A 13,894-nucleotide genomic window follows, 5' to 3' on the forward strand; every position below is an offset into this window, starting at 1 on the left:
GTTGCTAACTTATGTCAACTCATGATTCTTCCCAACGCAGATATTTTAAGTGCCCAAATACATTAACAAATGGATGGTGTTTATATTTTAAACATATTGGTAGTTTAATATTAGGAATAAAAGAGCTATCTGACAACATTAAAGGCTGTTGACGAGGCCAATAACTCTGTTACCAACATCATTAAATGGAGAGAGTTTGAAAGAACATTTTATTCACAAAATAAGGCGTCCTTTTACCTTGCAGACAACACAACAGTAGAGTAAAATGTATTTATATTTATTTATCAATTCGACAACATTATAGGTTTTTTCTTAGGGTATATTCATAGGTTGCATGTATGTTGCAGAATATTTTGCAGCTGTCATATTTATTTGATCTTTGACTTTCAATTGTTCCCGTTTATGAATCAATTTTTATATAAATCCTTCACCATTCCCAAAATTCACATTTAAATGATACATCACATGACCATCATAGAGACTGAAGCTTTTTTTTATTGCAGAAATGCATAGTGAAGGGAATAATGGTATTGTTTGTTAGATTTTTCATTAAGTAAAACATCTTCTCTGTGCCTTGTTTCTGCTTCTTCTTTTTCCTGCAGTGAGCAATTTATCTGACCTACCCCATATAGCTTAGAGGTAAGGACAGAAGGCTAAAAATGAATTATTTCCATACCTAGAGAATATTTCAGCTCACAGGGCAGATTGAGCTATCCAGGGTCTGTCTGTAAAGTTATTAAGTTATTAAGAACTTTATCATGTTGCTTTATCTCTTAATGTTTCATTGAAAAATAATTGGTAGAATTCACCATTAAACTACTTCCATTCTCTTATTTAAATTGTGGATTAAATAGTGGATTTTGTGGCTGCGTCTTTGACTGGGGAACTGCAAAAGAAAAATGAAATGCAATCAGAAAAAAGCTAAATTCCAAACCAGTAAGGCCTCTAGGCTTTGTGGTACATGATGATCCCCCAATATTAAAGACAATGAATGCCTATGGCTCTTGTAGATGACAAAAGCCGTATTCCCCAAGTAGATACTGTTAAATGAGAAAGCACCTTTAACCCCTTAAGGACGCAGGGTTTTTTCACTCATTTCTCGCTCTCCTACGTGTACAGAGCTGTGTGAGGACTTATTTTGTGTGTAACAAATTTTACTTTCCTGTAATGTTATTTATTTTAACATGCCGTGAACTGCGAAGCTGAAAAAAATTCCAAATGTGGAAAAATTGAAAAAAAACCGCACGTTCTTGTGGGCTCAGTTTTTACGACTTTGACTGTGCGCTTCAAATAACACCTCAGCTTTATTCTTCGGTTTGGTACGATCGCAGTGATACCAAATTTATATAGGTTTTATTGTGTTTTAATACATTTTCAAAAATTAAACGAATGTGTACAAAAAAGAAAAAAAAATTTTGCCATCTTCTGACGCTAACTTTTTCATACTTTAGTGCACGGAGCTGTATGAGGTGTCATTTTTTGAGAAATGAGCCGACATTTTCAATGCTACCATTATGAGGTCTGTGCGAAATTTTGATAATTTTTTATTCCATTTTTTATGTGATATAAAAAGGTTAAAAAGTCGCATTTCGGAAATTTGAGTGCCATTTCCCGTCTCGAAGGTCACCGCTGGCCATAACCGTTTTTATATTTTGATGGATCGGGCATTTTGGGAAGCGGCGATACCTAATGTGTCTGTGATTTTTACTGTTTATTATGTTTTATATCAGTTCTAGGGAAAGGAGGGGTGATTTGAATTTTTTATATTTTATACATTTTTTTTATTTTTTAAACTATTTTTTTTCATTTTTTTTCACTATTTCCTAGACCATCTAGGGTACATTAACCCTAGATGTTCAGATCGCTGCTACCATATACTGCAATACTTCTGTATTGCAATATATGGCATTTTTGCAGCTCATTCATTACAATGAGCCACTGGCTCATTGTAACGAATCTGCAGAAGCCGGGTAGCCTCGGGCCGTCTTTTAAATTCCACCGGCGACTTTGCCGCCGGCAATGAAAGGGTTAATTGCCTTGATCGGTGCAAGCACCGACCGTGTTATTAGTGGTGGTGGTTTGCTGCAATCTGCAACAACCCCCACCCTTATATGAAGAGGACTCAGCCCGTGAGCCCTCTTTATACATTCCCTGTACCTCTGCACCGTAGAGCTACGGCGCAGAGCGTTAAGGGGTTAAGATGTAAATAGATCACATTCAATCCGCCATTAACTCCAGGTGGGGCCCTATGCCAAATTCAGAGAAAAGCTTTACAAGCTATTAAGGCATTGGTCTATAAAGTGGATAACACAAAAGTGGATAGCAAAAAAGGCACTTAAAGGGGTTGTCCCACAAGACAATGACCCTAAGCCCACAGCTAAAATAACAAAGCAGATGCCAACACTGTGACCATTCTTGACTGGCCTGGCCAGAGCTAAACCCAATTGACCTAAACCCAATTGAGCATCTCTGGAGAGACTTTAAAATGGCTGTCCACCAAAGTTCACCATCCAACCTGAGAGAACTGGAGAGGATCTGCAAGGAAGAATGACAGATGATCCCCAAATCCAGGTGTGAAAAACTTGCATCATTCCCAAGAAGACTCACGGCTGTACTAGCTCAAATGGTGCTTCTGCTCACTACTGAGCAAGGGGGCTGAATACTTCTGACCGTGTGACAATTCAATTTTTCTTGTTCAATAAGTTAGCAAAAATATCTACATTTTTGCTTTTTTCTGTCAAGATGTTGTGGTCAGAACTTTTTTGAACTTACCAAGAATAAAAAATGTAAATATTTAAAGAGGCCTGAATACTTTTCGTACCCACTGCAATACATGTTTTCTATGAATAACAAGCTTGCAAAATATATCTGTCTCTATCTACAGAATGTGAACGACATATTCATGATGTGGGCCAGTACAATCCAACAATTACAGAAATGTATTGACTTAACTACAACACTATGAATATGTTCTTCACTTCAAGGATAGATGACCATTGCTGTGAGATCCCGGATGTATTTATGACAGTTGAGAATTGATCAATGAAAATGATAATACATAGAAAAATTACTGCAACAACAATTCATTGAAATTTATCATCCTTAAAGTGTGAACAATCTGTCCAATTAGGACATGATGAACAGTGATGATACAAGAAGACAAGCTGAAGAAAGGGTAGCTCCTTACGTTCTACCCTGAATCTTCAAGTAATGTACATGAATTTACATGAACCTTAATACGTTGATGCCCCCTCTCCCATTCTCACTACATGGCATCTCTTAAATTATCCAAGCAACAATGTCTTACACTTCCCATTAAAAGGCAAACATGAACGGCAGAGATAAAAAAAAGGACACAGAAACATGGTTCTCTATTAAAGTATAATACAAAGTTTACTATTATCATCTGCACTATTGATTAATGCAATTTTGTCAAAATTTTAGTTATGCAGTACTTTATGTATTTCAACTAAATAATTATGTTGGTGATATACCAAATTACTTGATGTTCTCACATAACCAAAATGTAACACAAACGTGTACTGACATAGTTAATGTTCCACACCAATTCAAATGTCTATCTGACATCAAAATCAGTATTCGAAATGCTGCGCAGTGTCCATAGGGAAGCATGGAATGGAGTGTCCATCTGCATGTGGAATGACATTCCACATTGAGGTAAAAATATTAACCCAGCATGCCCCTTATTGATCTAGTAACAAAGCCGAAAACATGCTATATCCCATAGAAGAAATAACCTATTTGAATGGAGTTATTTCAGTAAATAGTTGATATGATTTGTGTAAAGAAAAGTTATACAATTTTCCAATATACTTTCTGTATCAATTCTTCATGGTTTTCTGGATCTCTGCTTGCTGTCATTCTAAAGAAAGCTTCTCTGTTTACTTCCAGTAGATAGAAATCTGTCCATGGTGATGTGATGGACACGCAGGTGCAGAAGCCGATTTTATCACAGAAAGTAATAGGAGTTGTGTGATAATAATGCTTTGTGCACCTGCACCTCCATCACATCACCATGGACAAATGTCTATCAACTGTATGTGGGGAATCTGCTTTTCCCCACATACAAATGGCCACATCTGGATTTAAGCACTTAGAAGTATCTTCCTCTGCTGCCTATTTCTTCCTAGTAGCCATTCTGTTTTGAGCTCTATAATATCTACCTACAGGGGAATTGCCTTGCCTAACCTTTTCTGCAATTGGATGATTCCTGTCCTGCATCTCTTTTTCTCTGCATCTATTGCTGGTACCTAGGGTCGGGGTGTAAGTGCTCTCCTTATGGAGACTTTGCCAATTAAGGCCTTGCAGATGTGTGGAAAGTCATATTCTACCTGCTATTCTACTTCTGGCTGTGACACTGGCTCCAAACCTGAAAATTACATTTTGATTGATTTTGTTTGATGACTTTGAGTCCATTTCTTTCCTACTCTACTGCTGCCAATCTTTGACTACTATGGGACTAATCCTTGAGCCTAGGAATCCTGTAAATCCTCCTTGAACCTAGCACATACCTGCTTGCATGAGGAATCTTCCTTGAGCCTTTCTCATACCTGATTGCATAGGAAGAGTGAAGAAAAGGAAATATCTAAAATTTCAAAGGTCAAACACATTCCAGTACAAAGAGGGGTTCGTCTGTAACTATGGGTCGTCTGCAAGTCGAGTGTCCTTAAGTAGGGGACCGCCTGTACTTCATATTATAAAGCAAAACAGCTATTATTTTGTAATTCACTAATGTAATTGTACACTATGGCAAGATAGAGATAGTAATTTGGAAAGCCTATCTGTTAAAGCACTTTCTGAAGGACCTATCCCTTTAAAGCAATTTGAAGGCCCTTTTTGCATGTTTTTCTAATGTTTTTGAGTTCTTCCAAGCTTAAATTGTCTTTTAGAGGTTACCAAAAAGGAGTTAAAAAATGTCGGTTCCAGTCCATCTATGCAGCTCTCATCTGCAGAGGGCCCTGTACAGATCTCACAACCAACCAAGGTTGGTTGCTAGCATTGCCATGTCATTAATAACATGTTATGGGGAACTATTATAACTCTTCTTTCATATAGCACATGAAAAACAACCAAAGTTCCAAATAATATTACAATGTAGTGCTCTATGGACAATGCAGATCATATATTTTGTGTATTGCATAGTAATATTGTACTGATATACTATATTACCGTATATACTTGAGTATAAGCCGACCAGAGTATAAGCCGAGACCCCCAATTTTACCACCAAAAACTGGGAAAACTTATTGACTCGAGTATAAGCCGAGGGTGGGAAATGCATTAATCACAGACCCCCCCCCCCCAGTAAATTACAAGCCTGCCCCCAGTAGTATACAGCCAGCCCAGCCTGCCCCCTTATGTATACAGCCAGCCCAGCCTGCCCCCTTATGTATACAGCCAGCCCAGCCAGCCCCCTTAAGTATACAGCCAGCCCAGCCCGCCCCCTTATGTATACAGCCAGCCCAGCCTGCCCACTTATGTATACAGCCAGCCCAGCCTGCCCCCTTATGTATACAGCCAGCCCAGCATGCCCCGTTATGTATACAGCCAACCCAGCAGTAAAAAAACCCCAAACTTATATACTCACCCTCCGGTGGCCCCGATATCCGCGCTGCTCCCCCGAAGTCTGCGCTGCTCCCCCGAAGTCCGCGCTGCTCCCCCGAAGTCCGCGCTGCTCCCCCGAAGTCCGCGCGGGTCCTCTTCTGTCTTCTATCTTCTTCTGTCTTCCGCGGGGCGCCGCCATGTCCTTCTCCCGCTGACGTCATAGTATGACGCCAGCAGCGGCCGCGTCATACTATGCGCCTGCTGCCCGGGAAAAACATGGTGGCGCCCTACGGAAGACAGTAGACAGAAGAAGATAGAAGACAGAAGAGGACCCGTGCGAACATTGGGGGAGCAGCACGGATATCGGGGCCACCGGAGGGTGAGTATATAATTTTTTTTTTTTTAAGTGCTGGGCTCGCTATTGACTCGTGTATAAGCCGAGTTGAGGATTTTCAGCACTTTTTTGTGCAGAAAAACTCAGCTTATACACGAGTATATACGGTACTTTTATCTTCAGTGTACTACACAGATATGCAATTTAGATTTACTAACAAATGTTATGGTTAATTAGCCATGGTCCCCTACTTAAGGACACCAACTTACAGATGATCCTTAGTAAAAGACGGACCCCTCTGCCCACTGTGATCTTTGGTGAAGCTCTCTGAATGCTTTACTATAGTCCCAGGGTGCAATGATCAGCTGTAAAGTGCCTGTAATAAAGCTTTATTGATAATCCTTGGTCCCGTTACAGCAAAAAATTTTTAATCTCTAATTGTCAACGGCGCAAAAAAAAAAATTGCCTCGAAACTACAATTATAAAATATACAGCTTCGACTTCCATATAAATTCAACTTTAGAACAAACCTTCAGGGGCGGAGCCTGACCGCTGAGCGAAACGGCCGCACTTCTGTGAGCTCCCGCTGTGGAGATCCGTGATCTACAAGATAGCAGCATTAATCCAGCACCGGAGATGGGCAAAGCGAAGGAGAGAGTCGTGGAGAGAACAGAGACTCCAAGATAGAGAAAGCAGCAAGGAGATCTCGACAAATTTCTGAAAAAGAAACTTGCGACTCCCCCGGCCCTAGGACGCAAGATGGCGCCGGAAGATCCGCATGACTCGGAAGCGCCAGACGAGTCTGACTTGGAAAGTCTGGCGGACACCGCAGAAGCAGCTGCAGCCACAGAGGTACCTCTTTCTAGATCTTTTCTAAAGAAAACTTTATTGCAGGCACTTACCCCAGTAGCCAAAGAGCTATCAGAGCTAAAGGCGGAGATCAAGCAGATTGGGAGGAGGGTTGAGGCGCTGGAGGAAACACAAGACGCCATTATTAATCACAGTGCGGCCCTGGAAGAAGGGTATAAGGCGCAGCTGAGAGCTATAAACTCTGCGTTTACTATGCTGGAAGACCAAGAAAACCGCAGCAGGGGAAAAAACGTCAGAATAAAAGGGATACCTGAAACAATAATCTATGAGGACCTACAGAAATATGCAGTAGAAATGTTCTCTGATCTATTAACCCCTGAAAGGGCGAGTCAAATATGCATTGAGTGCATCCACAGAGCCCTAAGACCAATCCCTAAGCAAGATGACCCGCCACGTGATGTGATATGTGGTTTGCTGAGCTTTGTTGATACAGCCGCCATTTTAAGAGCAGCGCGTGAAAAAGGAGAATACATTTTCAAAGGGGATAAGATTAGTCTATTTCAAGACCTGTCCACCTCAACCCTTAATAAAAGACGACATCTTAAGCCTCTAACGGACTATCTCAGGAACAACAAAATATTGTTCCGTTGGTTATACCCATTTGGCCTCACGTTCCAATTCAGAGGAAAAAGGAGCACAATCAGAACACCCGAAGACCTCCTGCAAGCGTGGGACATTCTCGACATAAGTCCACTAGAAATCCTGGCATGTGGTCCCAGAACACCTATTAGACTTACCTAGTCTACCGCAAAATCAACCCTGGTCAGAAGTTATCCCCACAAAATCTCCAAGAGTGAGGAAGTGACTTAAAGTTCTAGTAACATACTAAAAGAGGAAATGCCAGAAGATTTCTTGAAGAGGTTTCCTACAAAACCAAAGGACGCTGAGTATAATACAACATGTTCCCTGTTTTAAGAATTGTTTAAACAATTAAGTCATTTGATCATATGCATCATTAGCACTATCCACTCATTTAATAAAAAATAGTTATAATGGAAAATGTTAATGGGCGGTATTGATCAGGGTCTAAGAGCCCACTGACTCTATTAAAAATGAAACTTTACAAGAGTTTTCCCTAACCAATTAGCTAGATCACGTGACCTTCACCTCGATCAGGTCAAGTGTCATCACTTCCCCCCATTACATTCTCCCTTAATTTGGTTTTTCAGATAGGGATGAATGGTATATTCACTTGCTATATCACCATGCAGATATGCAGACCCGTAAAGAGTCTGCATTTATTACATCAAAAAGCTGTCATGAGAAAGTCAGTAAGTTACTATTATTTGAATAGTTCAAGGTTTGGTTATACAAGTTCAACTTGTTATGTTGTTAACCCTACTTCTTTAACAGGTCACATCGGTCTGACTAATAAGCATTACAAGAAATTAGCAATTAAAGTCACCGATTGTATATGAGTCATGGCAATGTATAAAATCTCTACATTCAACGTAAAAGGTCTAAACATACCGCAAAAAAGATCACAAATCATTACATTGATCAGGAAAATGAAAGTTGATATTTGCTTCATGCAAGAATCACACTTTAAGTTAGGGAAAGTCCCTACGCTACACACAAATCACTATAACCAATGGTACCACAGTTGTTTTACACAAGCCAGCTTAGGGGTCACAATAGCAATAAGCAAAAAAGTGCCTTTTAAGTACATTTCCTCCTTCCAAGATCCGGAAGGTAGATTTTTATTCATACAAGGTAAAATTGGGGAGTCAAAAATCACCCTAGCCAATCTCTATGCGCCAAATAAAAACCAGATAAAATGGGTTAAGGAGACTTTGGATTTACTTAGCGCATTTGCCGAGGGAATGTGGATAGTAGGAGGAGACATAAACACAACACTCAACCCATTAGTGGACTCATCTACAGCAAAATCTGTCAACTCCCAAAAGGGCACTAGCAAGTCTTGCAAAAGCATTAAATGAATACACATTAATAGACTCATGGAGGGCGTTACATCCTCAAACAAAGGACTACTCTTTCTACTCACCAGTACATCATTCCTTCCAGCGCCTAGACTATATATTTGTTTCTAAGAACTTAATAGAAGCAATTAAAAAGGCAGATATAGGTTCCATAACGGTATCTGATCATGCCCCTGTTTCAGGATCCATCTGCTTCCAGAATATACCACCCCCGTCAGGAACATGGAGATTAAATGAGTCCCTCATTGACTCAGAGGAAAAAATCAAAATAATAAGCAATAAACTAACCTCATACTTTTCCAGGAACCTTTTATCTGACACTTCAATCCCAATAAATTGGCAAGCTCATAAGATATTTATTAGTGGGGAGTTCATGTCATTAGGAGCCTATCTTAAAAAAAAACAAATGAAAGCCTTAGATGAAATATTAGGGAATATATATAAATTAGAATCAGCTTTCAAAAGGTCCAAATTAATAGCCACATTCCAGGAGCTGGGCAAAGAGAGGTAAAAATTAAAAGATCTCCTAAATGCTAAAGCGGCTAAAAATTACCTCTATGCAAAATTTCAACACTACTCGCATGGTGACAAGGGAAGCAAATTAATGACACTTTTAATAAAAAAGCATAAGGAATCTTCAGTCATCCAGTGTATTGCACAATCAACATCACAAAAAACGGAAAAAACACACGAAATAGCGGAGGAGTTCAGAAAGTACTATGAGCAACTATACAACCTGTCACCACACTACCCTACGGGAGAACCGCAAACCATTAAAGCAATAAAGGCATTTCTTGAAAAATTAAATTTACCTTCTCTAAGCCAACCGGAAATAGAAGAGTTATCTAGGCCAATCACACAAAAAGAAGTTGAGGAGACCCTTAAAACCTTCCCCTTACACAAAGCGCCAGGTCCAGATGGCTTACAGATAGGTTACTACCGAAAATTAGCCCCTATACTCTTGCCACACTTAACAACATGGTGTGAAGCATTACGCAATGGACATACCCTCCCTCCACAGTCCCTTGAAGCAACCATTACAGTAATACCCAAAGAGGGGAAAAACCCAGAGCTGTGTAGCAGCTATCGCCCAATATCCCTCATAAATGTAGATGCAAAAATCTGGGCAAAAATTTTAGCCAAACGCCTTAATAAGGTCCTACCCCTGCTGTTGAACCATGAACAGACGGGATTCGTCCCAGGTAGGGAAGGTAACCAAAACTCAACAAGGATAATACATGCCATTATTCATGCGAAGAAACATCACATCCCACTAGTCCTTCTCGGCACTGATGCCGAGAAGGCTTTTGACAGAATAAATTGGGATTTTATGATTTGCGCTTTAGAGAAATTTGGATTTCCTCGTACACTAATAGACTCAATAATGACCCTATACTCACATCCGAGCGCGAGAGTGAAATAGTGAATAACCATTTTTCTCAGCCTTTTTTAATCAAAAACGGCACGAGACAGGGATGTCCCCTTTCACCATCCTTATTCGTTCTCATTATGGAGACGTTTCTCCAAGGGTTAAGAGAGAGTACATAAATAAGAGGCTTAGAGGTTAATGGGGTAGAGCATCTCAATGCTGCATTTGCAGATGATCTGCTAATATTTATCACAAACCCAAAAGTGGCATTCCCAAGTGTAATGACACTCATAGAAGAGTTTGGCTCTCTGTCAAACTTTAAGATAAATTTTGCCAAATCAGAGGCTCTAAATGTCTCTGCTAGCAATTCCTTAGACAGAGAACTGCAAAATAAATATCCATTCACCTGGCAACCACACCAGATAAGATATTTAGGGATACAGATAACTAGCGATCCAGCAAACTTATTCAATGCAAACTATAAGACGCTATTGAGATCAATAGATCAGTTTTTGAATTCACTTAAAATTCCCTTTGTCTCCTGGATGGGAAAATATATATTAAAAACATACATAATGCCTAAGCTTCTCTACTTACTACAAATGCTTCCTTTGAACGTCCCTAAAAGTTTCTTCCAACATGTTCAGACTTCTTTCCGCAGGTTCCTATGGCAAGGGAAGAGGTCAAGAATAAACTATTTGCGACTTACCCAACACAAAAAGAATGGAGGCATGGGGCTCCCAGACCCAATATTATACTATAAAGCAACACATCTAAAGAGGTGGATATTTATGAACTCTCCAATAGGAAGACAATTAAGCTTTGACATAGAGCTGGCAAATATATCAGATGAGCATCTAGCCTGGGCTTGGGGTTTGACACAGTCCCAAAAGGGACTACCCGAAAACTCAATAACCAAAGGAACCTTGGAGGTGGTGAGACATTATAAATCCTTATTTTCATCCCCGTCTCCTACGATGCCTGCGAGGCTCCTCCCCTACTACATCAAGCCAACAGGTAAACATATTTCAGCCATATGGAACAGATTGGAATCGACTCCAACGGCAGAAATTACCAAGAGGCTAGATCAGACAGAATCACTAAGCACATATTTAGACACCCTGCTCCCTAACATACACGTTTTACATAAAATTGAGGTTCATACTCTCACAAAACAACTGACAACAATTATCCCAAGGGCGAGTGCCCCCACCTGGTTTGAGGAAATAATGATCAGGGCAAACAGGCCAAAAGGCCTTATCTCAAGCATTTATAATAAGCTAGTGGAAGATTCGCTGGGAAGAAGCAAGCCAGACTACATAGGCAAGTGGGAAAAAGATTTAGGCCTTAAAGGGGTATTCCCATCTGGGCATTTACATTTAATTAAATTCATTTGCCATATTTAAACATTTCTTCAATTGGATGTTATTAAAAATAATGTTCCTGTGTGAAGATAATTTCTCATAAATGTAGTTATTCTGTCCCTTAGAAACGAGATGCTTTCCTCGGATACGACCAAGTCATACTCTGGCAGCGGTGGCCAGACTTGCGCTATAGAGTCCTGCCGGACGACCAGGATTCAGCGATCATTACCACAGGACGGCTGTGCGACATGTAGTAACTCCCGGACATTTTATATACAATAACCTTTTGTTTCTTTGTGCACTCAATCTATCAGATGTGGCCGTATCCGAGGAAGCTATCTCGTTTCTAAGGGACAACATGGTTACATTTATGAGAAATTATCTTCACACAGGAACATTTTTTTTAATAACATCCAATTGAAGAAATGTTTAAATATGGCAAATGAATTTAATTAAATGTAAATGCCCAGATGGGAATACCCCTTTAATTTTAGTGAGGTTGAGATATCTAGAATACATAAAAATTCGCATGGATTCTCTAGATGTGTGAGAGTCCAGGAAAATTCATACAAATTAATGACCAGATGGTACAGAACTCCCAAAGTACTTAACCAAATGGGTCTAACCCCACATGACAAATGTTGGAGATGTGATGCACCAAACGGATCACACTTACATATTTTTTGGTCATGTCCAGAAATCCAGAAATTTTGGAAGGATGTGACTAAAATAACAAACCAGATCACGTCACAGGCTTTGCTTCTCTCCCCAGCTAGTGTTTTACTTTGGTTACCTAACAAAACATGGACGCCTTCAAAGAAAAGTCTTTCCACAGCACTGATACAATCAGCAAAACTACTTATCCCCATACACTGGTTGAGCAAAACAGTCCCAACAATTCCTGAATGGATCAATAAGGTGGATCAAATGTGCAGACTAGAAGAACTTACGAGTTGGTCAGACAGAAAACCTTTATTAAACTGTGGTCCCCTTGGTTTGCATACAGAGGAAAGCTCATGCAAACCATTTCCTAACAAACAGATATGCACGAAAATAACGGTTAGACCAGCAATAATTTTTAATAGTACTAAGAATTATTAAGATGTTAGTAGCTAATGTATATCCTGACAATGATACAAAGTCAAGCCAGTACCTGTTAATTGATGTTTTTCTTTCCCTACCCCTTCCTTATCCTTCACCTTATTGTTACCCCATCTAAGTTCATGAAATAGTCTTAAGAAACAGGTTTATTAGTGTAAGCCTAAATATGTGACTATTATGTATTTTTCTTACATAAGAATGATAAGTCTATACTGTTATTAGTCTTTCAGCAGAGTAGATGCCTGCGTGCGTCGAGCTCTTGTTATTGCAAAACTTGTAATTGTGCCTTTTCTCAATAAAAAAGTTAAAAATGAAAAAAAAAAAAAAAAAAAAAGAACAAACCTTCAGAATCTATCTTGTACGTAACCCGGGGACTGCCTGTATACTGACATCTATCCTACACAATGGGGACGATTTATCAAGTGTCTGAAAGTCAGAATATTTCCAGTTGCCCATGGCAACCCATCACAGCTCAGCTTTCATTTTACCAGTGCTCATGAATATTTTAAAGGAGAGCTGTGATTGGTTGCCATGGGCAACTGGAAATATTCTGACTTACACTTGATAAATCTGCCCCAATATGATTAAGCTGCTCTAATTCAGGATGCAGACTACAGCATCTTCATGGTTGCCAGGCATCATCTCATATCTCACAGTCTTCTGGACTGTGAACAGTGGAACATTTAGATGTCATCACTGTTTATCTATTGTGACACAGGCACATAACTTGTGGGTAATTGACCATTCCTTACGTCATATTCTGTACCCTGCAAATAACTTAGATAATTCTGCTGCTTAGGAAGATGAACACTGCATCTCAACATGCACAGAATAAGTTTATTCCTTGTATGTTATGGATAGCACAAGAAACTCATGGTCATTACTATAATAAAACAGCATTTTTATTTGGATGCTATTTCTGAATAATTATATGGATATATAGTGCAGAAAACTCACAGCCCGCACATACCGAGTATACACAGAACAAATCAGATGTATTTCTATAGTTACCCAATGCTGCATATAGTCTGTCATGTGTAGGGACCTTGTACAAACAATCCTCATTATTGTACTCATAGATACAATAGACAAAATTTTGCGGTCGTTTGCGGGCTCAACTAGACCAACTTATAGATGCTACACAGTATGACTTGCCAGTGTTATACTACGCCAGGTTTATCATCCAGTATCAGACACAGTGATAAATCTGGCACTGTAGAAGACTGTCTAGTCTAACTGTGTACTATCTTACTTTGATATATCCCCCCTCTATGTTCTATTCTATGCATTCTAGTGCCAGAGAAGAATGTCCCCCTAATATTAAATATTTAAACAGACCACAATTTATTTC

General features: G+C 39.5%; 1 long non-coding RNA gene across 1 annotated transcript; it reads right to left on the reverse strand.

Moving 5' to 3' along the window:
* Nucleotides 1–280: 280 nt before the first annotated feature.
* On the reverse strand, nucleotides 281–12,989 carry LOC140120529 (uncharacterized). Its single transcript, XR_011853850.1, has 3 exons — nucleotides 12,886–12,989; nucleotides 10,676–10,743; nucleotides 281–886 (listed from the first exon to the last, which is right to left on the reverse strand). It is a non-coding gene; the product is annotated as an uncharacterized lncRNA (long non-coding RNA).
* Nucleotides 12,990–13,894: the final 905 nt, after the last annotated feature.

This window comes from Engystomops pustulosus, chromosome 3 (genome assembly GCF_040894005.1).
Source record: "Engystomops pustulosus chromosome 3, aEngPut4.maternal, whole genome shotgun sequence".
Classification (NCBI taxonomy): Eukaryota; Metazoa; Chordata; class Amphibia; order Anura; family Leptodactylidae; genus Engystomops; species Engystomops pustulosus.